Raw genomic sequence first — 27,914 nt, forward strand, 5'->3', positions numbered from 1 at the left:
GCGCAAAAGTTTCTCATTACCTCTGCAGCACTTAGTAAATATCGGTAAAAGATCATATCTGCAGAGACAGGAAGGGCTGTAAAGGTCATCCATTTATCCAACGATCTAACCTTTGTCTTCTGATCAGCCAAGGTCAGGTCACGCAGATGTCATGACCATAGGTGAGGGTCAGAACTAATGGTCAGGTATAGGCAGTCCTCGAGGTGACGGGGATAGCATCTAGCCTCGTGAGACCATCCTGATCTCTCGAGCTTTCAAGGTTTCACTCGCAGATCAGTCTGGAGACTCTCCGTTGAAGAAAATTTGGAGCCGTTCACCAAACAAACGTCCAATCAGCGTTGGCTTTGAGGCGGGTTGAGGTGTGACGCAACGAGAAGCGCGACAGTTCAGTCTAAAGAACATGGTGGCTTCAGCCGATGAAACTAGCGTTAGCGTGGCTATCAACCAAGTTTTATCGGAATTAGAGTATTTCTTCACTAAAAGAAGAGCAAAACACTGCTCTGGAGGCTTTTCTCAGAGGAAAAGGTGTTTTTGCTCTTCTCCCGACTGGTTTCGGCAAGAGTTTTATCGATCAATTGGCTTGTGCCTGGCTTGTGGTTGTGTTTTCGTCGTCGCTCTGTTAGTACGTCATATGCTTCGTTGATTTGATTGGTTTATTTGGCCCGTCTATCACCAACAAAGGCCAATCAGCTAACCAGTATTTTTGCCCCTCCCAAAATTACTTCAACGGAAGGTTTCCAGATGGATATGCGGAGCGAATCCATCTGGCGGAGTCAGGTTAGATAGCATCCCCCTTTTGTTAGAAAAAAACAAAACAAACAAACTTAAAAATCTTTCCCCTTCTTAAATGAACCTCCACCCACACCGTCTCCTCTGACATTTCATTACTGAATGTGTAAAATTTCTACTATATATTAACAGTAATGGAAATATTGCCCTTTTAATATTTGGCAGGCTGTGGGCTTACGAGTAGCCTGAGCAAAATAAATAAAATCAAATTGGCCTACCATAACCATGAAACTGATGGTTTTCCAGTGGGAAATGTATCCTCTGCATTTGTCCCTAACTACTGACTGACAGCAGTTCTACTGAAAGGTGCCTTGGTGAAGGTCAATGACCGGCGTACCTGACATGTAGTATCCATATTACTTTAGGTTAATAGACTATGTTAATTAGGCTATGTATGCCTCCAACAAAAAAACAAAACAAACAAAAAAAAGAGATGGTGACATTTTTTATAACTAGACTACTGGATATAGGTCCTGTATGTGGTTTATTGGGTTGTTCCTTCTCCAAAATGGATCAGTTTCCAAAAAAGCGGGTCGTTTTCTATTCTACAGGGCCTGGAAGTTGCGTTAAGGCCCTTTGCATTGGGAACTGAAGTATCAGGAATTAAACCAAAATAGAAATGGGTGGTCATTGGGTCTTCCAGCAGCCAAATGGTCCAAAACTGCAGAAATGGCTTACATCCACTATATCAACCTTTTGTCTACTGCTTCCCCCCCCCGCAAACCTCCAAAATGGAAGACCTAAGTATCACAGTTTGGCAAGAATTTATCAGAGGTACCAGTAAATGTGACCAGCAAACATAATCTATGTATTAAAAGTAGAAGGCTACCAACCGAGACCAGGGATTAGAGTTCATCAACCCATAGTTTTATTGAACACCCATCCAAACTGGCTCTATTTCTCCATGCACCTCTAAAGCATTACTCTGTGAGCCTTTCTTGGAAGGAGTCCCTACTTAACTTGTATAATTTGTCTGAGACTCGTGGGGGTATGAAGTGTGCCAGTCGGTATGGTTCAAGGGAACGTCTCATTCAGAACACTTTGTCCTCTCCGTGAAACATTAACCTCCACCAGTCTGCCCTGCAGTGACGAGGGATCCAATCAACTCGCATGCTTTGTCAACCCCCCAATGTCTCCTCCATCTGAGACTGTGACACAAAAGAAATTAACACCCCACATATTCATCACTATTACCAACCAGGAGACTTGGAATTTAATTGAATATGTAACGGCACGAGAGAGTGAAGTGGGGCTCGGCTCATTGCTTCGTTGAGGCATGGCTCAGTCACTGGGTCTCTTCGTGGGAAGATAACAAATGCCAGGCTGTAGAGATGACATGCAGGAATCCCACAGTGAGATCTCCCAAGTCTAGCTCTCTATCGGAAAGAAAAGCTGCTTTGAGATCTGTGAGGTGGTGATAAAAAAAAGCTGCTTGGATTAAAGTGCTGTGCAGCAGAATTCACACCCCTTAAAATTTTCTTGATTTTGCCAATTTAGAGACCGGAGCTGTCCCCATTCCTTTTGGCAGAGCTCAAGCTTGATCTAATTGTGAACAGAAATGTTCTAGTCTTTACACAGGTTCTTAGTTCTCAAGTTGGCCAGAATTGAACATGAATATGCTAAATCTGATCTATATCAGACTTTTAAAGGTGCATTTGGTAAGTTTAGAGGGTAAATATGTTTTCCTTCTGATACTTGCCCTTACAATTGTCTGACATGCAAATGTTTTTTTTTTTCCTTTTACTGCAGTTGCCTCTAAAGGCTCCTCACAAGAGTAAGAAAATTAAAGTCTAGTGTAAGGAAGATGACCAAACTGGTCAGATGGCAAGAGTGAAAACTGCCACACTTGACCACTTTTCGCTAAGATGCTTCATTGAAAACAAGATCAATAACTTTCCTTCTCAAGATGACATTAAGTCTCCAAACAAAAGACACCACCTTAAATACATTAGAGTCTGGGGGGATTATTATTTAATGAATACAGGTCTTATGTTGTGCTAATTATACCTCAGATTAATGCGTTTTTCATTTTCACATTTTGTCTTTCTAGCTGTTGTTGTTGCAGCTCTCTTTTGCCCTTTTTCTTGATCGATCTATTTTATTTTTTATTTTTTTACTTAACTGTGTAGTTAAAGGAAGAACATATTTTTTAAGCATGGAAAACCAGCCAAAAAGAAAACTTGTAAGGTTTCCTATGCAGCTTATATATTCTTACCTCAGATCAATGCATATATATGCAGAATTTTGCTTTTGTTGTTTCTTTTTGTGCAACAAAGTAAGCAGTTTTAAGAAACCCATTTATTTAATCTTCGCGCTGGATGACTTTTGGACATGGCATTTTTAGCTGAATCTGCCTAATGTTTCCTTTTCACTGTTGCAGTGAGAGAAACACTGTCAGAGTGGCTGCAAAAGTTCAGGTTTTATAGCTTTGGCTGGTAAAGGGAGTGGAGCAGCTCATTTCACCATTATTGTTTTCATGCCAGGGATGTAACTTTAGCCAGTGATATTAACGCCATTGATGCTACCTGTTGGAGGAGCAACGGTATCTGGGTCAATTCTGACATCACTGGGTCCGGCATTTATATTTGTGTTGTTTTTTTAAAGAGCTGGTTCATCTGTTGATGCGATGATAGATTTGTGTTTTAGCCAGCGATCCATATTTGGAACGTTTGGAAGGTTAAAGACATTCAATCTGATAACTAAGTGAATTTGACTTATTTATATAGCGCCATCCACAACATGTGTCATCTCAAGGCACTTTACAGTTCACCAGATCATACAGTCAAATTGAATCAAAGTTTTCTATCCAAGGAAAACAAGTTAATTGACTCGAAGACGATCCCTCACACTAAGCATGCTTGTAGCGAAAGTGGAGAGGAAAAACTCCCTTTTAACAGGAAGAAACCTTTCAGCAGAACCAGGATCAATGTGAGCGCCCATCTGCTGAGGCCGACTGGGGTTCAAGGAGACAGAAGCAGAGATAAAGAAAGAAGCAAAGTTTCAAAAGGCGCCTGTAAAACAGCCCCATCCAGGAAACACACCGGCAAGCAGACGAGCTCCGAGCAAGCCCCCATGCCAGAGAAACAGGACCATACTAAAAAACAGGCCAATCTTAAACACTGAATGTATAACCAAAGGTGTTGATGGCAGCAGAACAGCTGATATTTCTCTCCAGGATGGTGTCACAGCCAAACAGGAACAGACGAGATGAAGTTACTATGAGAAAAAGCACTGAGAGCATAACATTAGAGATTGATCTAACAAATTCTGCATAGTGGGAGAATAGAAATAGAATGAAGCAGAAAAAGGGGTCCCTTTGTCCTCCAGCAGTCTAAGCCTATAGCAGCATAACTATAGAGATACACGATCCACAGGAGAGGAGCCTGATAACTAAAAGATTTGCCTCCCATTCTACTTTTAGAAATTCTAGGACAACAGGTTAACCTGCAGATTGAGAGCGAAGTGCTCTTTTAGGAACATAAGGAACAATCAGATCTCTGATATAAGATGGAGCTGGTTATTTAGGGCTTTATATGTGAGAAGGAGGATTTTAAAATCTATTCTGAATTTAACAGGAAGCCAATGAAGAGAAGCCAGGTGGGAGAGATATATTTTAAATGTTGTTATTCTTAGAGCACAGTGCCGTTTTTGGCTAGCCAAAAAAAATGACACTGTGCTGTACGAGAAGAAGAAAAAAGAAAAAGAATTGCGTGCCCGTGAGTAGCCGAGATGTTCTTCTTCGTCTAAACCCTAAAACTTCCACATTAGCACACATCGCCATTATTTTTTTAAGAAGGAATTTCTCGCTTTATAAAAAGCGGATTACCAGGGATCGATCAGATAATGCGATATTCATGTTATCCTGCAGTGAATTTCAGTGCATGTTCACAACACTGCTGTAATTTCCACTTGTTGCCAGAGGGGGCAAACTCTGGAACCTGGACTGTTCTCATTAAAACTTGCTACCGGTTGATTAAAGTGGAAGAGTCGTGATCCTGATAATCATAGAAAAGGAGCATTTCTACTAAATTAAATAAATGATAGAAAGGAAGGAATCACTAATAGACATTTAAAACATTTTTAAACAGTGTTTTATATCTGCTTCAACCAGCTGTAACATAATTTGATTTCTAAAGAGAATATAAACAATTTTCTAGATGTTCCTTTTCCATAATAAGGTATTTACAAGCTAAAAATAAAAATATGAAAGTTGAATGGGTGTTGGTACTTTGCAAAGCTCTCAGCATTGTGTAAATGAGAAGTCTAAATTACAGCCTCGGCTTGGGTTGAAACCCCTCCTCTGGCCTTGAATTGATTGCTCTACTATATAAGAAAAAAAGAAATAAAGGATGTGTTAACCAAGCTCTTATGCACATTTAATGCGAGAGTGGAATCAATGCCGCTGGATTGAACGCAGCACCTCATTGTTCTTAGCACTCATACGCTACGTTGTCGGTGCTTCAGTGGAGTGATTGCAGCAGTTAGCTGTTAACAGGGAGGAATGAACCCTCAGTGCTGACTAATAAATGCACTTCCAATGCCACAAAAAGCCCACTCCAATCAGCCACTGGGCTTAAGGGGGTGGGGAGGTCCTTCTGGGACATCCGTAAAGGACAGGGCATGAGGTTGAAAGGGCCTGGCGAGATGAGGGAGCTGAGACAGGCCGAGCCTTCAGAGGTCAGACAGCTCCCACAGCCAGGAGGCAGAGGAAGAGGATGGGAGGAAGAAAAAGGGAGGAGCAAGAGTGTCTGACAGGGATCAAAGGTGCACTCGACGGGAACTTGTCTAGTCTTTGCTTTGACAGGGCTAAAATGGTGGGGAATAGAATGAAACGTCAAAGATGTGCAGGAAGGAGAAGCCGTAGACTTGTAACAGGAGCTTAATCCTTTCACCTGTCGCTCCATCACTGTGTATGCCTCAACAGGCTGCAGGCTCAGCTCACTCACGCTCCCATATAACATGATTTGCTTTGCTTTTTCCCTGGAAGCTTTACACATTTACAATGCAGCATGTGCAAGGTGCCTTTCTGGCATCATGTACTTCACAGGTGAATGAAAAACTGGTAATTAGACTGCTTATATGTGTTAAACAGATGAATGGAAATGGTAAGATGTAAAGAAAGGAAGTACGTTTGACGAGAGAGGGAGTTAAGATTTGCAAAATGAAGCGAATGACAAGGCAAAATAATAGTTCTACGAATTAAGATTCTCCGTAAAAACCAAGCTGGAGAGAAAGCTTGAGAGGTTGAACTAAAAAGCAGCTGTGAGCCGGTCTGGGATCTGTAGAGCAATGCCTCGGAGCATAAAACCTAAAAGCTGCCTGGGAAAACCTTTTATCACTAAACCTATGAGTAAGTGAAAGACTTGGTGTCCGACATCTTGCATCAGCCTTACGTTCAGACAACATGCAGGAAAGTCTTTCACTTCTCTAAGTGCCGTTTGGTGCAAGGAATAAGAATCGATTCCAGAAATAATGTTGTAGATAACAGATATGCATGTAGTTATTTCCACATGTGGAAATAGAGATAAGAAACACTAACCTGATGACAGCCCTACTGCATCGCTACTCTCTTTTATAGAGCTTTACCCATATGCTTAAAGCTTATGTTTAAAACAGATGAACTTCCAGTCTTACCACTGGGACTGTTAGTCTGTCAGACTGTTGACTAGCCTGATTAGATACAGGTTAAAACCGCTATACCTCTCCCCTTTCTGCTCACAAGTTTAATTTCTGTTACAAATGTGCACAAATTATTGATATTCTGCTAATTTGGACAATGCAAATTTTTACAATTGTGGAATTTCAGTTGAGTAAGAAATATAATTTGCACTTGAATGTAAAACAAAATCTCCTTATGAATCCAAATATGCTGCGCCATCATCCTCCAATTACTTCTGGTCTTCTTCTACTTTGTCTACTACTCTTCTATATGTTAAATCAATCAATCTGGTAATAACAATGGATATCAATAACCTGACTCCGCCAGATGGATTTGCTCCGCATATCCATCTGGAAACCTTCTGTTGCAGTATTTTTGGGAAGGGGCGAAAATACTGGTTAGCTGATTGCCCTATGTTGGTGATAGACGGGCCAAATAAACCAATCAGATCAACGAAGCATATGACGTAACAGAGCGACGACAAAAAGGAGCCAATTGATCGATCAAATTCTTGCCGAAACCAGTCGGGAGAAGAGCAAAAACATCTTTTCCTCCGAGAAAAGCCTCCAGAGCAGTGTTTTGCTCTTCTTTCAGTGAAGAAATACTCTATAGTTTCTATAAAACTTGCTCGATAGCCACGCTAACGCTAGTTTCATCGGCTGAAGCAGCCATGTTCTTTAGACTGAACTGTCGCGCTTCTCGTTGCGTCACACCTCAACCCGCCTCAAAGCCAACGCTGATTGGACGTTCGTTTGGTAAACGGCTCCAAATTTTCTTCAACGGAGAGTCTCCAGACTGATTAGCGAGTGAAACCTTGAAAGCTCGCGAGATCAGGATGGCCTCATGAGGCTAGGATATCAATGCTGAGTTTTAACATCTTTGGGCTAGAGGTCTCACAATACTCAAAGTAATTCTGGTAGGTGTATAATGTGCAATTACTATTTGATACCCTGTGCAATAATCTGTTTCTTTACATATATCTCTCTGTTTATATGAATATCCATCTATATAAATACCAATATAAACACCCTGTGCAATAACACTGTATAATAATCCTACATTTATAAATTACTGCATGTTGTCCAACGACAGAGTTGCACGTGATACAAATTAGCCAATGAGCTGCTGTCAGTCTGGGTTGCTGCTGCTGCTACTTTTAGACAGAAAGAAAACCTGTGGCAAGCCGGGCGATGGGAGACAAGGAGAAGATGATGAGAAAAAGTGAAAGAAAGTGTGGACTGCTAGAAGAACTGCGGTGAAATGGTGACAGAAAAGTGAAATGGCGTGCTCAAAGATGACCCTGCACACAATGACAATGTTTGGCTCAACCTTCTGCACCATGACCATAATCAAAAATAAATATCGGTCCAGGCTCAAAATGAGCACCTTGAAACCCAGAGTCAAAACCGTTGCAGGGCAGCCTAAAGCCCACTTCTCTCATTAAAGTATAAAAAACCAAAAAATAAATCAATAAAAACAAACGTTCAGTTTAGGCGTTTTATGAAAAAATGTGTAATCAGTAAATTGTCTATATACCAAACTGAACGATTGTTGTTCTGTACTTAAAAAAACACTTTAGATTTTAAAATGTAAAAAAAATAAATTAAATTTTTTTCTATTTTTTTTTATTCAAAAACTCATTTTAAAACATGGATGCATAAACAGCTCATTTTATTTCAGTGTTAAATTATGTTTAAAGTTTAAAGTTATGATTAAAAATGTCTCTATACCTTTACTGGTTTACTGGACCTTGCTCTAGATTAAGTACCATTCACATCAGCTGCTGTCAGCTTTTCTAATCTTTAATCACAAGTTACACCCAAGTGATCTAAATGTCAAGATTTAACGTTTAATGAAGAGCGAGAACAAAATGCAGATTGAAAACATCACTTTTTCAGGTTTTCTTATTGCTCACAACTTAAAGATGTCTTCATGGATTTCCATGAACTTTCCACCTTTCTTTTACTCAAAGATTTATTTATTTTTCAAATTTTCTCCCATTTAAATAGTTTTATATATTTACTTGGTAACCTTGTCTCAACATCCAGCCAAACCTTTTTTAAAATCAGAAACCTTGGCTCTGTTATTCTGATTCTATAAATGTTATCTAAGCAACAGTTGAACATTGATAGTTCAATATTAGTTTGACCTAAAGTAAATGGTCTTAATTAAAAGAGAGATGTTGTGGTTTTGAAGTCTAACCCCTTCAGGTTTTAAAGAATTTCTAAATGATTAGATTGGTGGACAACTTTGGTCAATTATGATAAAACACCTTTGTTTCAGATTTTTTACATTAGATATGTTTAGCATTTCTTTTATAATTAACGGCCTTAAGATTTTCTTTTCTTTTTTTTTTTTTTTTTTTTTACAGCACTAGTGAGTCGTTTTTTGTTTTTGACAGTAGGCTGACAGGAAAGAGGGTATGAGAGAGGGGGAGAGACATGCGGCAAAGGACCACAGGTCGGGGATTCATACCCGGGTCTCCCGCGTCCAGGACTAAGGCCTCCATGCATGGGTGTTGTGCGCCAACCACTGCGCCACCTAAGGCCTTAAGATTTTAATTGCTAAAAAGTAGCTAAACCAGTGGAATTATTATCCCATGTAAAGTTGTAATTATGTTAAAAAATATACCTCAATTCATATGTGAATAGATGTTGCAGGTATTTTTTCATCTACACCATATTTAAACAGAGGTGGGTAGGAATCAGTTACATTTACTAATGAACTTTAGTAGCTTTGAAAGAAAAATATTTTTATCAGTAGAACTACAATTCTCCGCCAATTGCAGCAAAAAGGCCCCATAGCATGATGCCTTTACCACCATGCTTAATAGTTGACTTTTCCAGACGTATTTGTTTTACTTCTGGAGAAACGTTATAATTATCTGGATTTTACCTTAAAACAGGCTGTTTGCTTGTATCTCTTTATTGGTCTGTTGAGTAAGAAGGCATTGATTTTAAAGCAGGAGTTTGACCTCACTCTATGTAGGAATACTAGTTGTCCAGTTCATGGCATTTTAAGCATTAGTTTTTCAACTGTTTCAGTGTCTGAAAAAGTCAGAACCTTAATGAAAGAAAAGGCCTTCAGGAAGGAACAGTGATGAAGAAAACTGATGTGGAGACGATATTCTAAGTGTTAAGACAAGGCTCCTCAGCTTTATAATTGAGATTGACCTGTGAATAACAGACTTCCAGTTATTGTCTGGAGTTGAATGCGATGTCTGGCATGCTTTGTTCACATTTCATTCTACCCAGAATTACATTTGAGTGGCAGTGTAATTATCTCGGTTGTATTTAGAACAACGTTGGTTCACTGTGTGGCATTATTTTTTACTTTCTGAGAACTTTTGTTCGCTTTTTTTTTTTTTTTATTCAGAATCTCGACTGTTTTAAAAACCCTTCCTTCCAAAAAACACATTACATTGCAATAGCTCTGACCTATACCTCCCTGTCAAACATCTCTCCTCTCTTCCATTTCTAGAAATTAATTAACCAGATGTTTATTGTAAGAGCTTTATTATGGTTGAGAGAGCACCTTGCTGCCTTATTACCAGACATTATTCTCTCATCTACACTGATCGGTACAAGTTTGACTTGGGATGCATAATGTGTTTGCTCATTCATGTGTCACTTTGAATATGTCAGACTCCACTAATCTCATATTGACAAAACCCGCAGAGAGATCTACCAAACCTCGCTAGAAATTGGGTTTAATATAAATGTATTTTTGGATTAAATGAATGGGGAAAAGCATGTGATTCATATAAATAGGATAATGTAGGATAATAAAAAAAACTACATTACTTGAGTAATGCATTAAGGGTTTCTGGGAACCTTGATGACTGAGTCTAAATAGTTTATAACATGGTAATGTGATGTGTGTTAATGCCTTAAGTATCCTAAACCTTAAACACATTTTCAAAGGTATTCTTCTAAAAGATGGGGGCCCTTTTTCAGATGTTGGTCATGACCTTGACGGAGGATGTTGGATTACTTTTGTCTGCCTGACTGTTAAAGCTGCTACTATAACGCAATATAATACAAAAAATATTCACTTTTAAATCAGACTTTACAATGCGCCACTATAGCTCCAATAACCTGTGCAATATCTAATGTTCAATTACTATTTAAAGGAATAGTACACCCAAAACATGATTAGCCTTCATTTTCTACTCACCCCCATGCTGAACAACACTCTGGAGTACTTTTTTGATATCTCAAATGCATCTGGAGATCTGGGAGGCTTCTTGCTGTCTGCTGACATTCAAATAATGGAGGTCTATGGTGCCCGAGGCAGAAAGGTCCATAAAAGTCCACAAAAAACGTGTCAATATTCCTCCATACTGCTCGTCCAATGTATTCCAAGTGTCCTGAGTGGTAAGCATCCAGAATTTACTCGAAACGAAGTCATTTAGAATGTTTTTAGAGCATAAACAGTAGTGTATAGGATTTCCTGAAAGCGCGCACATGCGCGTTCACGAGTCTACGGAAGCCGGCAGACCAAACCAGATGAAAGTGCGCATTCAGCGTCTGCTCTGACAATAATGCAAGCGTAGAAGAAGAAATGTGCTGTTTACCTGTGCAAAGAAAGAATCAACGAAAGAAAAATGTCTGAGGACTTCAGTGTTGAGGAAGAGCATGAGTTCTTTGCCGAGCTGAATGCGCACTTTCGTCTGGTTTGGTCTGCCGCGGTTTCCGTAGCGTCGTGAACGCGCTTTCAGGAAATCCTATACACTACTGTTTATGCTCTAAAAACATTCTAAATGACTTCGTTTCGAGTAAATTCTGGATGCTACCCACTCAGGACACTTGGAATACATTGGACGAGCAGTATGGAGGAATATTGACACGTTTTTTGTGGACTTTTATGGACCTTTCTGTCTCGGGCGCCATAGACCTCCATTATTTGAATGTCAGCAGACAGCAAGAAGCCTCCCAGATCTCCAGATGCATTTGAGATATCAAAAAAGTACTCCAGGGTGTTGTTCAGCATGGGGGTGAGTAGAAAATGAAGGCTAATCATGTTTTGGGTGTACTATTCCTTTAATACCCTGTGCAATAACCTGTTTTCATATTTGATACCCAGGGCAAAAGAATCTATATAAATACGCCTTTAGCACCCTGTGCAATAACCCTTTATAATAATCCTGTTAAATAAGAGACTTCAGCTGTTTTATATATATAGATATATATATATATCTATATATATATATCTATATATATATATATACACCAATGTAATGAGTACATTTCTCCACTGTTAGATCAATAACGTCAATCAATCAATCAAACCCCCTGTTTTGTCATTAGCATGATTTTTAGTGACAAGCTGTGATTGTCCTACATCCTTAAAATATTTTTGATAATAGTCTTACTATGGTCTGAATAGTTTTTTAATATCAACTTAAGTAAATAATTATTACCTTTAATTTTGGTAAATAAATATATAATCAATATAGGCCTAAAGTGAATCATTGTTGATTAGATTAGACCTCTTGACACAGTTTTCTAAGAGACTCCTACTTGAACATGTCGGAGAAAGGTGGCAGCTACTTAACTGTTGAAAGGCCAAGTACGCAGCTGAATGAGGACGACACACTTCCATGTTAAAGATTGCCTGAAGAGAGTTTACTCATTAAACATGGTCATTATGAACTGAGAGGTTGCAGAAGGGAAATGGGGTGATATGACCCATTTCTTCCTGCTGTGTACAGCTGCACTGATTGAAAGTAGGAGAGAGGAAGTGAAAAAAATCTCATTACATTGTCATTCCAATCATCTAATGTAATTTTCATAATTTACAATGCAAAAAAAAAGCTATTTGCAATAAAGAGGGTTATTTAACTGGAGTGTCTGTAAAATGTAATAGGGAGTGCAGATTAAATGAATGTTGAGTCTCTATTTTGATTGTCTTCATTTTATTTAACACAGGAAATATATCAGTTTCTCACAGATTTGTTGAAGTATAGCTGAATCAAATGAACACAAAAAACCCTTTGAAAGATTACACTAGATACAATTTAGTCATTACATATTAAAGATGTAGAAAGGGTATGAGATTTAAAATATGGCGAAATATGTTTATAAAGTTGTATATCATCAGCATAGTGAGAGCATGTTGTCGATTAAAATGGGTCCAAGAATCAAGCCTTGGAGAACTCCACATGTGATATTTATTCTATCAATGGCAAAATTACAAAAGTCAATGTCTGATAAGTGAGATTAAAACTAATCATCAAGTATGCTGTGATGATGTAAAATTCAATATTGACATCTTTTAAAAATGTTTGATGCAGCCCTCCCAAGAACTCGGAGATGGTAAAAAAAGCTAACTATTGTGAGTCACTTTTGTTAACCTTTGCTTAAAAACCCAGACAGATATAAACTGTAATTTCAGATGAATCATTCTAGGACGGCATATTTTTCCTTATATAAGCCGCCTTTTTCACATCCCAAAATGACATTCCCAAGAATGATTGATTGCTTAGAGGTTTAAAAAGACCTTAATCTTCATATTTAGAGACTTAATTATCTGGATCTCAGATTCTAATTCGAATCATAATAAGGGATTTATTAACACCGCGTCTACTGAAAATGTCAACAATGTACAGATAAGTCATTTAAGAAAAAGAAAAGGTCATATGACTTTTTTTGAGGTGTGATTGGAGAAATTAAGACTTGAGCTTGAATATTGATGCATTGATCTTGCATGAGCTTGAACAGAAAAGTATGTAGGTTAGATTGTATTTTAGCTTCTCTGTTTGCTGTAAAATGTCAGGAAAAAAAAACAAGATGGATGGGAAACAAAGAAAAAAGATGGCGGAGGGTTAAATCGGGTGAAGGTTAGCAACAAAAAAGGAAGCAACAAAAACACTACAGCACAGGCTGAAAGGGGAAAACAGGATAAAAAAAAAATTCTCAATACATTTTATGTTGGGTTATTTTTCCTAGTTGAAGACAAATGGGGGGAAAATTAAACTTTGATAAAGAATGCATCTTTTAATTTACAGAGAAGGAAAACGGTCTGTTTAAGCATTAATTTATCTGGAACAGAGCACAGAAAAGACAAATGAGGTGAGGTTGATATTAATCATGATGACAGCAGCATGTTATTCTAAAGTCAAAAAGGACTTGCAATAGGCTATCCAAAAAATAAAGATGGATAGGGATTACATCTCAGACCTAATAGATTTCATTTGTTGTATTCATCCAACCTGAGAATCTTTCCTGGTTCCTTGGTAATAAAGTGGGATCGTTTGTTGATATTTTAGTTTTCATTGTCTAATAAGTTAATATTCTTCAACAATAAATTTTTTTATGTTTTCCAGAATAAAAACAAGGTTTTATGAATTTTAAAACTTTCACTTTCTCTCGTTAGTTTTGAATAAATAAAATCTGGTTTGTGTCATGATTTTATCTAAAGCTCGGACCCACATGCAGAGACACCAGGTTTAACAGGTTTATTGAAGAGATAAGGCACGGTGCAGAGTTGCTTTGAACTCAACTCGACCGGAACTGGAAGGTGAAGGGAAGACAAACGATTAGTTCAGGCTCAGTGGGAAATTTCATTAGTGGATTTGGAGATGAGGATCTGGTTGTTGACTCACGTTTCCAGAGAACTTGTAGGATCTTTGACTCCAATCTGTGTGCTGTTTTCCAGTGTTATTCTGATTCGGTGGAGGTTGGAACAGGGTTTACCCAGAACTCGGATGGTTGTTGGTGAACAGAGAAACTGACTGCCACTCAGATTTCCTGCTCTACTTGAACGGGTCTTAGTGAGATGATTCCCTTGCTCAGAGAGTTAACTCAACGTCCTCTCAAGGAAACTGGATCCAAACCTCCAGTTTGAATCCCCAGCTCGGTTTGAGGCTCAGTTGATCCCTCCTGGGAGTGGAGGTCCGAAAAGGTCCAGTTTGCCAAAAACAAAAAAAGAAAAAAAACAAAGTTAACTCAGTCTTACTCAGCAAAAACTCAGCTTGGCTAGAGTACCAAAAACTGGCAAACACTCTGGCGTCGAGGTAGTGGCAGTCAGCAGCTTAAGACCACTCCGTTAACGAGGTAACCGTCAGCAGGTGTGTTAGGAGGCGGACCAGAACCAGGTGCCTCCTGCTGGTGGAAGGGAGAACAACACAAAACACAAACACACAGACTGGAGTCCTGACAGTTTGACTAGTCTATGTATTTTAGAATTTAGGTGAGAATCAAATCAAAGGTGGTCAAGTCTCCTTTAAATGACTGAAATACTCCTTTATTAATGGGGCAAATTAAAAGCTGTACATTTTAGGCTAACTTAATTATTATGCCTCCCAACACAATAGAAATCAGGTTAAAATAGCACTCAATTTTGATTACATCACATTTTAGTAAGTGTTATACTGTGGGATTTTCTTGGTATGCATTATGGTTAATGTTTTGTTTTGTATTTCTTTTCTTGCTTAATTAACTTTTCTTAAAATTATTAAACATTACTGGTAATTAATACTAATTTGGGGGAATTTGTATATTTAGCTATTGTGGTTATTTTGTTATTTTCATTACTTCTTTGGTTTAAGGATGCATATGTGTCACTTTTTAAGGATGATGTATCATGGGAACTTGGTTGTTGTGTATCTCACAGAGTGGAGCCAAATGTTTTTTTGACCTCTGTTGCCCTTATTTTTTGTTTGTAAGTTTGGAACCACTTTATCCTATCTACTCACTAAAACGTTTTTAAATGCAATAACGTCTCCGTGGATGTCTTGGCAGAATCATCTGGACAACTTGTCTTTGGAAATGTTAAGGGCGCAGCAAGTCAGGTCGGCTTCAGTTGTTTTTGAACCCTACAGTAAGACGCTACATTTTTCATTCCAGCCCTTTAGGTGGTGTGCATGCAGATCCATGCACGCTCGAGTTGAAGTAGGACATTTTTCACAGAGTAGTAACGGTACAGTCCCACACTAACAGAGTCTGGACCAGCAAGCTCTTAAGGTCTTAACGAATGAAACACAGGTGTGAAACATCTAAATGGTTGTGGTTAGTGCAGAAGAAATTCAAAATAAAATCCCAATATTGGTAAAAAAACAACAAACTTTTTTGCAAAATTCTCCTCATGGAAACGGTCAGTCTTTGAAGATGATTCTGAATTCAACAGCATCAGCTTGAATAACTGGTACATTAATGAAGAGATGAAAGTTTCCCCAAAGCTCAGTCAGATAATTTTCTTTTACAGCTCTAACTAATGTTAGGCCCATACCTCAGGAAACCAAGATATAGACTGGAGCTAATCAGATCAAGCAGCATAGAAACTCATAGTTGAAGTCAGATGTAGAATATCCTTTAGATTATATATTGCCAAAAATGTAGATGCTGATCTTTACAAACAAATGACATCCAGCTCTTGACATAAACTTTGATATAAAGGTGTTCCAATATTTGCATTTAGAGGCCTCCACCTCCGTTGATCAGATTTGACCATTTCTGCTGATTAGTATTTGTGAGTTACTCACTGATGTATCCGTCAAGAAGGCCTGACTCGCCTCTCTTTAACATTCTGCCAAATTCTGGTTGAGGTTCTGTCATGGCAAGTCAAGTTTTTCCGGACCAAAATTCCACATCTATGTCCGTATGGATTGTAATTTATAAACTGGTTTACAGTTTACAGATATTGGCAGAGTCCAACCCAGAATTATAAATAAATAATAATAATAATTGAACTTTATTGATCTCAAATTGAGAAAATTCACTCTCTGCATTTAACCCATCCCCTTGGGGAGCAGTGGGCTGCCACTGTGTGGCGCCCGGGGAGCAGTGGAGGGGTTAAGGGTCTTGCTCATGGACCCAAACTACCAGCTGTGGGGATCAAACCAGGTACTTTTAACCTTCTCAGAGCACAAGCGCACTGCTTTAATCACTAGGCCAACATTCACCCTTCAGATGGAAATGTCTAGAATTGTCTCAGTGCTGCAGGATTAAAGTTTCTATGCCAGGTTAACTGATTAACTAAACCCCATGCAATCGTAATCCCCCTTAACCAAACTCTGTGTTCATTACAGTATTGTCAGCCAGGGGTCTATTCTTGGTGTACATTATACAGTTTGGTTCAAAGTGAAGGAGAAGTTGGGTTTTCTTTGGAAAATCAATCATTAATTCATTGCTAAATTGAAAAACATAACTGTTTGCTTTTTCTCCCATAAGCTAAACAGTTTAGACGTCAAGCCTTCATGAATATTTTGTCAAGTTTTCACTTACTCTCCCAATAGGGACTGCTTAATAATGTTGAAAATATGTCCTGCTCAATCCAATAACTCACATCTCGCCTGATCTGAAAGGCTTTACAGAGACTTCACAAGAAAGAAAGCTGGCTTTTGTGCAAAGCTGGCAGGGTAGAAAGTACAGCTCTGCTTTGACAGAGACCTATGTGATCTGGATACGTGGCGGAACTTCAATTGAAACCGAATCCGCCGAGCAGGCGAGTGAAATGTGACCTTGAATTTCATTTCCTTTGGCACAATACACTGATGAGAGCAGTGTTGGCCGGGCAACGGCTCAGGATCACTGCAAAGCATGGAGCACCTGCAGAAACCGGGGGGGAAAAATCAAACATAATTTCCATACCTGCTTCGGGTCTTCTTGGAGTTTGTCGTGGCTGACAGGAAGTCTTTAGAGCGTCCACTGGCTAAACGTTAATCATCTTATCCGCTCTGCTGGCTATCTCCAGATCTAACAGTATCTGTGTTAACCTTTCAGACCACACAAAGGCAGTGCCCCCACCCCGCCGTCACAGTTAGCAGTTCAGATCAGCAATCATGATTTTTGGCCGCCAGTGGGATGTTGCAGCACATTTTAGCGCTGATAGATGTGGCTGTTGGTCGTTAGATCTCAACCAAAGGGAAGTCGATTCGTGAAAGCTTTGATGAAATTATTAAACATTTCCTCCGATGTGTTGAAGTCATCTCTGCCACGCCACGTTCACAAACTTCATTTTCTTTTGAAGGGCAGCAGTTCAAAGCTGTGAATCATGTCCGCTGTAATCACCATGTCAAAGTAGGAAATTGACTATAATTTGATTGGCGGCTGATTCTTAAAGGTCAGAGAAGTCCTGCAGTTCCATTTCTGGATGCAGCTTACACCTATTTATATCAAGGGAAATGCATTACGATGCACTGCTTTGCAAAACTATTCATAGCACCTCAACTTTGGAACATTTTGTCATCTTAAAACCACAAACCTGAATTTGTTTGGTCAGGATTTAATGAAATAAACCAACACAATACGAGGATAACCATGAGGTGGTGTAAAAATAATAGTTTTTTTACTCAGGATGCATTAACTCTCAGTATTCTTCATTGGTCAGATAAGTAAATTTGGGATAATATACAGGTGCTGGTCATAAAATTAGAATATCATGAAAAAGTAGATTGATTTCAGTAATTCCATTTAAAAAGTGAAACTTGTATATTATATTCATACATTACATACAAACTCATATATTTCAGATGTTTATTTTGTTTAATTTTGATGATTACAAATGACAACAAATGAAAATCTCAAATTCATCATATCAGAAAATTAGAATATTGTGAAAAGGTTCAAAATTGATGGCCCCTGGTGCCACACTCTAATCAGCTAATTAACTCAAACCACCTGCAAAAGCCTTTAAATGGTCTTTCAGTCTAGTTCTATAGGCTACACAATCATGGGGAAGACTGCTGACTTGACAGTTGTCCAAAAGACGACCATCGACACCTTGCACAAGGAGGGCAAGACACAAAAGGTCATCGCTAAAGAGGCTGGCTGTTCACAGAGCTCAGTGTCCAAGCACATTAATAGAGAGGCGAAGGGAAGGAAAAGATGTGGTCGAAAAAAGTGTACAAGCAAGAGAGATAACCGCACCCTGGAGAGGATTGTGAAACAAAACCCATTCAAAAATGTGGGGGAGATTCACAAAGAGTGGACTGCAGCTGGAGTGAGTGCTTCAAGAACCACCACACACAGACGTATGAAAGACATGGGTTTCTGCTGTCGCATTCCTTGTGTCAAGCCACTCTTGAACCACAGACAGCGTCAGAAGCGTCTTGCCTGGGCTAAAGAGAAACAGGACTGGACTGCTGGTGAGTGGTCCAAAGTCATGTTCTCTGATGAAAGTAAATTTTGCATTTCCTTTGGAAATCAAAGTCCCAGAGTCTGGAGGAAAAGAAGAGAGGCACTTCATCCACGTTGCTTGAAGTCCAGTGTAAAGTTTCCACAGTCAGTGATGGTTTGGGGTGCCATGTCATCTGCTGGTGTTGGTCCATTGTGTTTTCTGAGGTCCAGGGTCAACGCAGCCACATACCAGGAAGTTTTAGAGCACTTCATGCTTCCTGCAGCTGACCAACTTTTTGGAGATGCAGATTTCATTTTCCAACAGGACTTGGCACCTGCACACAGTGCCAAAGCTACCAGTACCTGGTTGAAGGACCATGGTATCCCTGTTCTTAATTGGCCAGCAAACTCTCCTGACCTTAACCCCATAGAAAATCTATGGGGTATTGTGAAGAAGAAGATGCAATACACCAGACCCAACAATTCAGAAGAGCTAAAAGCCACTATTAGAGCAACCTGGGCTATCATAACACCTGAGCAGTGCCACAGACTGATCGACTCCATGCCACGCCGCATTGCTGCAGTAATACAGGCCAAAGGAGGCCCAACTAAATACTGAGTGCTGTACATGCTCATACTTTTCATGTTCATACTTTTCAGTTGGCCAACATTTCTATAAATCCTTTGTTTTTATTGGTCTTCAGTAATATTCTAATTTTCTGATATGATGAATTTGAGATTTTCATTTGTTGTCATTTGTAATCATCAAAATTAAACAAAATAAACATCTGAAATATATGAGTTTGTATGTAATGTATGAATATAATATACAAGCTTCACTTTTTAAATGGAATTACTGAAATCAATCTACTTTTTCATGATATTCTAATTTTATGACCAGCACCTGTACATGTTTTTGTGTTTCAGGAGGAGTTTGGCTGTGTGATATTTATTTTTAAGAGCATCAGTTAAGTTTAATTTGCAAAAATACAGTAATTTGCAAAAATACACTGTGTAGTATTTTCCCCCTCATTCTCAGAAAAGTCACCAGGTAGCCTTACCCCATTTTTGAAAGAAAAAACTTTACTTTTCACTGATTTTCTAGATTAAGCCCTGAGCTTTGACTGTTAGAATAAAAGTCACCTGCACTACATTACATATTGCAATAAAATACTCAGTAGTCTCCTTTAAATCCCTTTATTTTATTGTGCTACAAAATTATGTATTGATATCAATAAAAAAAGAAAATTTTTCATTGATTCAACTCAACTTAGAAACTACTAAACCACAAGACCAGGCCATTCTAAAAATATAAATGACCTTCAGCCAAACCACTCAACTGTAATTCTTCAAGTTTAGTGTTGTTGTCCTTCTGGAAGGCTGACCTCATCCCTTTTTGCAGCCTTTAAAAAGTTTTTCCAATGTTTCATTGTCATTACACTGTCACAAGCACAGAGCAATGAAATTAACTCTGCATTTAACCCATCCCCTTGGAGAGCAGTGAGCTGCCATTGTGCGGCACCCAGGGAGCAGTGTGGGAGTTAAGGGTCTTTGCTCAGAGACCCAGACTGGCAGTCTGTGCAAGTCGGGCTTGACCTCAGAACCTCTGTATTCTTAAGGATTGTCCTTTATCTTTGCCCATCTTACATTCTCTGCCAAAGAACTGCATCCCCTTATCATAATGTGCCTCCCCCATGGTTCACCAACAATATTAGTTTTCATCCCATTGTAGCATTTTGCATGTATGTCCAAAGGTTATAATTAGTGTTGCGCCGTTGCCATTTTTTTGGCCCCGATACCGATAACCGATACCTGGCTGTGCAGTATCAGCCGATACCATAATAATGTAAAATAATTGCCATCATGGCTTTGTCAAGCAACTGCCTACCTTTGTGAAGCAGGAAAAAATCTAATACAAAGTGAATCCAGTAGAACTTTTTATTGCCTACCAGGAGTGGGTGACAATAGTTGAATAAACTTATGGCTCTCAAAATGGTATCGGTGCCCTATTTGTTGGTACTCGCCGATACCGATACCACCATTTTAGGGCAGTATCGGGGCCCCGTCCGATACTGGTATCGGTATCGGTGCAACACTAGTTATAATTGGATGTAAAAATTTAATGAGAACTTTGCATTGATCATCTCTGCCAAGTAGGTTATGTTTTCAGTCGTGTTTGTCTCGGCAAGATTGCTTGAAAAGTTATGAAGGAAGATTTTACATTCTTTAAAAAATGATTTGGCGGAATAACCATGGCGTGGCAGCAGTGACTCTTGACTTCTATAGCATGCGGAAGTATTAAACTGAAGACAAAAAATACGAAAACACAAGAAGGGGGAGCCATAACTCGATAGAAGTCTCGATCTGCTGGTCAGAGAAAAAGCGGAGTTCAGAGGGAATGAAGAAGGTGAGAGCAGAACAGACACCAGAGGCTGCAGACACAGGCTGTCCCTTACTTAGGAACTTATAAATGGATTTTAATCGCATTTTTACCAGAGCTGCATCTCATGCTAAGAAACAATTCAGTAAAATCTTGTAATGATCCAGATCATGTGAGTTTTAGCTGTTGGTGTCAATATTGGAATGCTTGGTGGAAGTCTGCGGTCTCAGTGCTTTTTTTAGTTTAAATTTTAATCTTATCAAGGAACACTGTACAAAGAGATTAAAGGGACTGCAGTACTTACATTTTAAATTAATCAGCTCTCACTTTGCCTTTTTAACCGGACAGAAGCTTGGATACCATCTTTTTTTATGCATTTGTATTTATAAAGACAACATATTTTCAGCTTCTTCCTTTGCCTTTGGTTCTCACAAATCTAAACTGATGGAACAGTGTAAGCACTGACACAGATTAGACACGCATTTGATGGACACATTTACCTGATCAAATCAGCCGCTCTAATTTCACCTGACAAAGAAAGAAAAAGTCTGTTTTAATTTTCTCTATTAGAGGAGCACGGCTGAATAAAAACCAAGGGAACAATGCGACACAGCAGGCAGAAATGATTTGTGTGAGGCTTTTCAAAAAAGCCAGCTGTGATGTTTCCTTTCACATGTTGATTGGAATTCACATTTTGTCCCTCTGCATTGTGGATTTTAATTTGATAGACCTAAACCAGGGAATAATAAAAAGACGGTAAAACTCTGACCCCTTTATCCCCAATACCCCTAAATAAAAGCTGATGATTGCCTTTAGTTGCCAAAGAGGAAAAGTGAGTTTCTGTTCGTTATTTGGTGCTTTGTAGGGTATAAATAAGTAGAAAATAGAAACAGCAGAGAGTATATCATGTAAATATTTTTGACTAACAATGCAGCCAACTTTAACTTTCAAAATGGAAGTTCATTGCGAATTAAAAATGAGTTTCAGAGAAATTACACCCCCAGTTTTCTTTAATTGCACACACAAACGGCGCTAATTAGCGGGAGACTTTGTAACTTGATCCAGTTGTGAGTCACACATTCACAGGCCTCGTCTGATCATTCCCTCACAGATCAACCCCACCCGGGTTAGCATCAGGTGGGGTGGGGGCGCGCTCACTGCTCATAACAGACTTCTGAATCATTCCCACAACAGACACACAGAACCTGGTTCTGCTCCCAAAGGGGAGACGGATACAGAGTCTAATGATTGTTGGCAGCACAAACTAAAGGTGCTCTGGCTTTCCCTTTATTATTTCTCATTGTTGAATAATTAAGACCTACTGTTATTTCTCAGCCACCAACTGTAATGATAGCAATAATTCATATTATGCTGATTAGCACGGTGATAGGGAGAGGCGTAATGCATTCCTAATGGCACATTTTCCCCCATCATCCATGGAAAGAATCCTGTAAATGGAAAGCAGAGGCTCGGTTCAACTGTAATGCGAACGTACGACAGAGTCGTCTAAACGAGCTTCTAGAGTCAGGGTGGACTGCTCTGTTTGTAATGCACTAATAAGTGTTCCTCTGCCTCTGTTTAGGTAGGTCATTTCCCTCCCTGTGAGCCATCTTGGAGCATGAGCAGCTTGTTAATGTTGGTGTTTGATTAATTCAGATCTGAGCCGACAGCTGGGTGTATCTAAGCCGCGATCGGGTTCCTGACTGATGAGAAAAGACTCCGAGTCCACAAATTAAAGGCTTTTTTCCCCCAATTACTCAGCTCACTTCACCTTGTGCATTAGTTTTACTACTACAAATAACACTATTTACACCCTAACACAAACCATTTTGTTGGGTTTGCTAACCAAGTTCAGGATTAAGTAGAACTAATCTTCCCAGGAATATTTAAAAACACCATTGTTGCAGAGTTAAATTTGAGTTTTAAGACAACAAAATATCATAAAGTAAATGATTTTCTATGAAATTGTGTTATATTAAACTGGTTCTATAGTAGCCCCATGAGGCCATCCTGATCTCGCGAGCTTTCAAGGTTTCACTCGCAAATCAGTCTGGAGACTCTCCGTTGAAGAAAATTTGGAGCCCTTCACCAAACGAACGTCCAATCAGCGTTGGCTTTGAGGCGGGTTGAGGTGTGACGCAACGAGAAGCACGACAGTTCAGTCTAAAGAACATGGTGGCTTCAGCCGATGAAACTAGCGTTAGTGTGGCTATGGAGCAAGTTTTATCGGAACTAAACAGTATTTCTTCACTGAAAGAAGAGTAAAACACTGCTCTGGAGGCTTTTCTCAGAGGAAAATGTGTTTTCGGCAAGAGTTTGATCTATCGATTGGCTTGTGCCTGGCTTGTGGTTGTGTTTTCTTCGTCGCTCTGTTAGTACGTCATATGCTTCGTTGATCTGATTGTTTTATTTGGCCCGTCTATCACCAACATAGGCCAATCAGCTAACCAGTATTTTCGCCCCTTCCCAAAATTACTTCAACGGAAGGTTTCCAGATGGATATGCGGAGCAAAACCATCTGGCGGGGTCAGGTTAGTTCTATAGTCACTCTACTACAAATGCAGTAATGTAACGAAGGTAATTTCTCCCTGGGATTATTAAAGTATTTCTGATTGTGATTCCTGGTTGATGGGACAGGTGTTGTGAATGAAACGGTGCCCAGCTTTAAAGAGCTCCTGTGTGTCTCTGAATGTGTGCATTGTTGACTGAAAGACATCTTCTGCCTCCATTTATCTGTTTACTACAGGGTGTTGAATTCATGTTAATGTGGATTTTAAGACATTTCAATTAGTTGAAGAAATTGCAGGGTGGAATATAAAAAGCAAATATCTTATTAACCTTTCGGGACCCCATGCAATACCTCCGTGGACCCCCTGTTGAAGAACTCTGTGTTAGACAATTACTACAACAAAGCAAAAAAATTAGCTTAATATTTCATAATATATGTAGTGGTTTCTCTCTGTATTGACTGATTGCTAGTGCTAGCTTGTGCTAAGTAATTAGCAGGTAAAAGAACCTGAGTGTAGTTGGCCAACCCACCTTCTTGAAATCAGACAAAATTAGTGTCAAACGTTTGTGCTGGTTTGTGCAGCAAAAATTTTCGTTTGTGCTGCTTTGGCTTTGAAGATATTAATGAAAAAGTAAAGGTCAAAAGGTCAACCAGCCCCCCCACCTTCTTCAAATTAGACAAAATTGGTGTTAAATGTTTGTGCTACGTTTGTGCAGCAAAAATTTCCGTTTGTGCCGCTATCGTTTTAAAGATATAAAGAGATGTTTCTAAAGGTCATCAAAGGTCAACCAGACCCCCCCCCCCCCCCCCCCCCCCCACACACACACACACAAACACACACTTTCTTCAAATCTTCAAAGCCAAAGCAGCACAAATGAACATTTTTGCTGCACAAACCAGCACAAACAGAGCTGAGTTGATTGACACCTATTTTGTCTGATTTGAAAAAGGTGGGGGGGCTGGTTGACCTTTGATGACCTCTAGAAATTGTTCTTTATATCTTTAAAACAATAGCGGCACAAACGAAAAATTTTGCTGCACAAACGTAGCACAAACGTTTGACACTAATTTTTTTGGATTTTTTTTTCAGCTTGTGAAATTTACCACCAACATTCAGGTAAAGACCATCCCTGCTCTTTTAATGGTTTTCTACCCCACTAAGAAGTTAAATTTTTATCAGCTGGCTGAAATCGGATTTCACAAAAAAAATCGGAATTGAGCATCAAGGCCTGAAGTGTGGACGAAGCCAAAGGCATCACTCTTTGTAGGATATTAAAGGATTATTGTGGGGCTCCCGACTTTGATGCTAGTTTCGAATATGCTCCGGACCTGTAAATGAATAGCCTTCATCCACAGTTATGAAGTTTGTTTGATTTCCCTTAACGTGCAACAAATGATTTGCCTTCACAACAAGAGGCATGGTGACGGCCATGTTTTTCTGACATTGATGAAACATCAGTATCTTAGAGCTGAATGCCTGACATAAAAATGTTAGGTAACAGAGGATTTCAGACTATTTCAGCTGATCAAGAAGAAATTGAAATGTAAAAGTCACACTGTGCTCGCCAGTCAGGCCTGTATTAACTGGTCGTATCCTCAAGGTAAGAGACGGCTTGAAGCACTCTCGAGATTCTTTCAGGCCCAGCATCTGCACCAAAAGCTTATTAATCAAATGGAAAACCCAGTTTGATAGAAGAGAATTTCATTTGACCTTTTGCAGGCGTAAGTGGGCCTTGAATGATAAGTTCTCATGAACGATCGCTCCGTCTCCCATCGTGTCTGTTTGTTGCCACAGTTTGGAGATAGGGGTGTCGGCGGCGGCGGCATACTGATGAGCCATCGGCTGATTGCACTTAAAACTCCAGTCAAGATGCATTTCAGTTTACTGAAGCCGTTTTGCCGTTTACATAAAGGAGAGCCTGTGTTTGCGTGTGTCCAATTTGCCAGTGCAATGCTGTTCTATTGTTTTATCTCCTGACAGAATGGGTTCAGCTAAAGTAAATTGAAATTCATGTATTCATCTAAGGGATTTATTTTCTGCAGATGCACAATGATGCTTAAACCTCTGGAAAGCATGTCGAGGAAAGTTGCAATGCTGAGATGCAGAGCCATTTTATTCTCTGAGAATCTTCTGACCTCTTTTCTTTTTTTTCTTTCAGGGACGGCGTGAATAGACGGAGGCCATATTGCATCATAAGAGAGCCAGCAGGCTCAGGTATGGCGTGCTGGATTTACCGTACCTCAGTTAACCTGTTTTTCAAACCACTGCCTAGTCAGGGGTTATGTCTATTTCTGATGTAAGACTCTTCATAACGGTCTGAAACAGTGGTTGTCTACCTCACTGAGATTTTAAATGGAAGAAAAGCTAGAAAAGGGGAACAGAAGAGTGAAAGCTGGAGTAATTCCCGCCTCTCATATGCAGCGTTGCGTTCACGATCATGGGAAAAAAGCAGCTTACGACCATATTTAGAGCTGTCATTATGTTACAAAACAAGACAAACCTTAGAGAATAAACGTAGCTGTCCGTTAATCTAAAGATTTCTAAGGTTATTTCTAACAATTTACAGATAGTTGTTATGCTGAGAGGAGTGGAAAGTATTAAAACAAAACATCTCTAGAATCTTTGTTAAAATGTTAACTCTTTATAGGGCAAGTTAGCGTTTTTGACCACTTGCATAACCCTTGCGAATGGGGTCCCCCCCCCGTCCCTCAGTGAGATCTAGAAGCACAAGATCTATATCCAGCCATTCAGCAGCAAAGATGCTGTTACATGGCTGTATATCTTATTTTGGTGTTTGACCAATTAGATGAACACTTGAATGATATATTACCTACTAGGGGTGTAAATCACATCGATCATAGCGATTCGATTCAGTATCGATTTCCTGACCCAACAATTCGATTATTTTCGATACTCAAGAATACACCACGATACGATTCGATTAATTGGTAAAATTATTATTTTTTTTTTACACCTTACAGGCTAGACAAAGTTTCAAGTTTGAAATAAATCAATGAAAACAGCAAAAAACAAAAGTAGAAAAGTTGCATCAAAAAATACTGCAAAAATACTGCACATAATCAGTGCAATGAGTGCAACGCAATACCTCGGCTCCAGACGTCCTCGCCCCCTCCACAGACGCGGGCTACAATTTGGGAGATGCACCTCTCCCAAATTGTACCTGAGCGCAAACATTGCCGCAGACAGGAGGGACGCTGGGACCCTTTTTCCACCTGGATCTCCGCCCTTTTTGGCCCTTGTGTCCCTCCGTTTGTTGGACTAAACTCACCCCACTTCCTCGCCGCCTCGGCCGTATCTAGACCCACAGCATGTAGCACAGACCACGCTTCAATATTGAGCATAATTTAAAAATGTCTGTTTCAAGCTCACTGCAACAAACTGCTGTAAGAGTATAACCAGGAAGCGAGGTAGGAGGGCAAAATAGGTTTAGCGCCACCGCAGCACGGGAGGGAAAATTACGTCCAGGAGCGAATGGATAAAAATAGACTGGAAGAAAAAAAAACCCCACATAATTCAATTATCTTGCGGACGCATCGATGCATCGGATCGTTGGCTGTTGGATTGATGCATCGATACAAAACGATTATTATTTACACCCCTATTACCTACTGTAAATTAAGTGGAAAAAAAAAAGTTAACAAGTCAAGAAAAAAAGGTAAAAAGCTAATTGAAAAGTTAAAAAGTCAATAAGCCTGGTTAACAATTATATTTAGGTTTATAAACTAAAAGATGTAAGTGCCAGTATCAGCATTAATGCCTCTAAGGCAGGGGTCTGCAACCTTTCATATCCAAAGAGGCATTTTGCATGGAGTACGACCAAGTAAAAGTTGTTTAGAGCCGCAAATTATAACTTTTTCAAAAGAACATTATGTATTTCTAGGTTTTAAAATATAAAACACATAATTTCTCATAAAAGCTTTTAAAACATATTTCTGTTTTCCATGTTATAAAAAAAGACTAAAGCTTTTAATACTGGTATTTATTATAGTAAATTATTTATCTCTTTATATACATTTTAAGAGCTGCAGGAGAGGATCCAAAGAGCCACATGTGGCTCTGAAGCTGCAGGTTGCAGACCCCTGATCTAAGGTGACTTTCAAAGTATCTCACTGAGTTCCCTATAAAGGGTTAAAGGGATCCAGACTATGAGAAATATGTAATCTTGCCCAAGCAAACATTTGAGGCACAGCAGCATTTATCAGTAGTGGCTACAGAGGCTCATTTTTGTTTGTGTTTCTTTCTCTCCTCTAAGTAAACACTTTGTAGAGACATCAGGGCTTTGAAAGGGCCAATCTAACACAAGCTAACGCAAGACCATTCAGACCTGTATCTGAACCATTTGGTTCTGGTTCTGACTGTATGTTGAGGGTAAATTGCTCATCTCGTTTGCAGCCTTCTGGCAGGTTTTCCTCAAGGACTCTGGTGTGTTTACCTCTACCTTTCTTCTTGTAACATGTTCTCTTGCTTTATTAACAGGGTTCCCGCGGGTCCTTAAA

The 27,914-nt window shown here is 39.3% G+C and overlaps 1 protein-coding gene across 4 annotated transcripts in view; it reads left to right on the forward strand.

Annotated features, from left to right (window-relative positions):
- Window positions 1–27,914, forward strand: part of LOC119790380 (beta-1,3-galactosyltransferase 1-like) — a 232,731-nt gene that overhangs the window by 91,626 nt on the left and 113,191 nt on the right. For all 4 annotated transcript variants that reach the window (XR_005281716.1, XM_038295919.1, XM_038295918.1 and 1 more), the window contains one exon: window positions 25,556–25,611. The gene's annotated coding sequence lies outside the window, so the exon portion shown is untranslated. The remainder of the gene's footprint in view (window positions 1–25,555; window positions 25,612–27,914) is intronic.

Source organism: Cyprinodon tularosa, unplaced genomic scaffold (assembly GCF_016077235.1).
Source record: "Cyprinodon tularosa strain WSP-4 unplaced genomic scaffold, ASM1607723v1 ctg362, whole genome shotgun sequence".
Taxonomy (NCBI): Eukaryota; Metazoa; Chordata; class Actinopteri; order Cyprinodontiformes; family Cyprinodontidae; genus Cyprinodon; species Cyprinodon tularosa.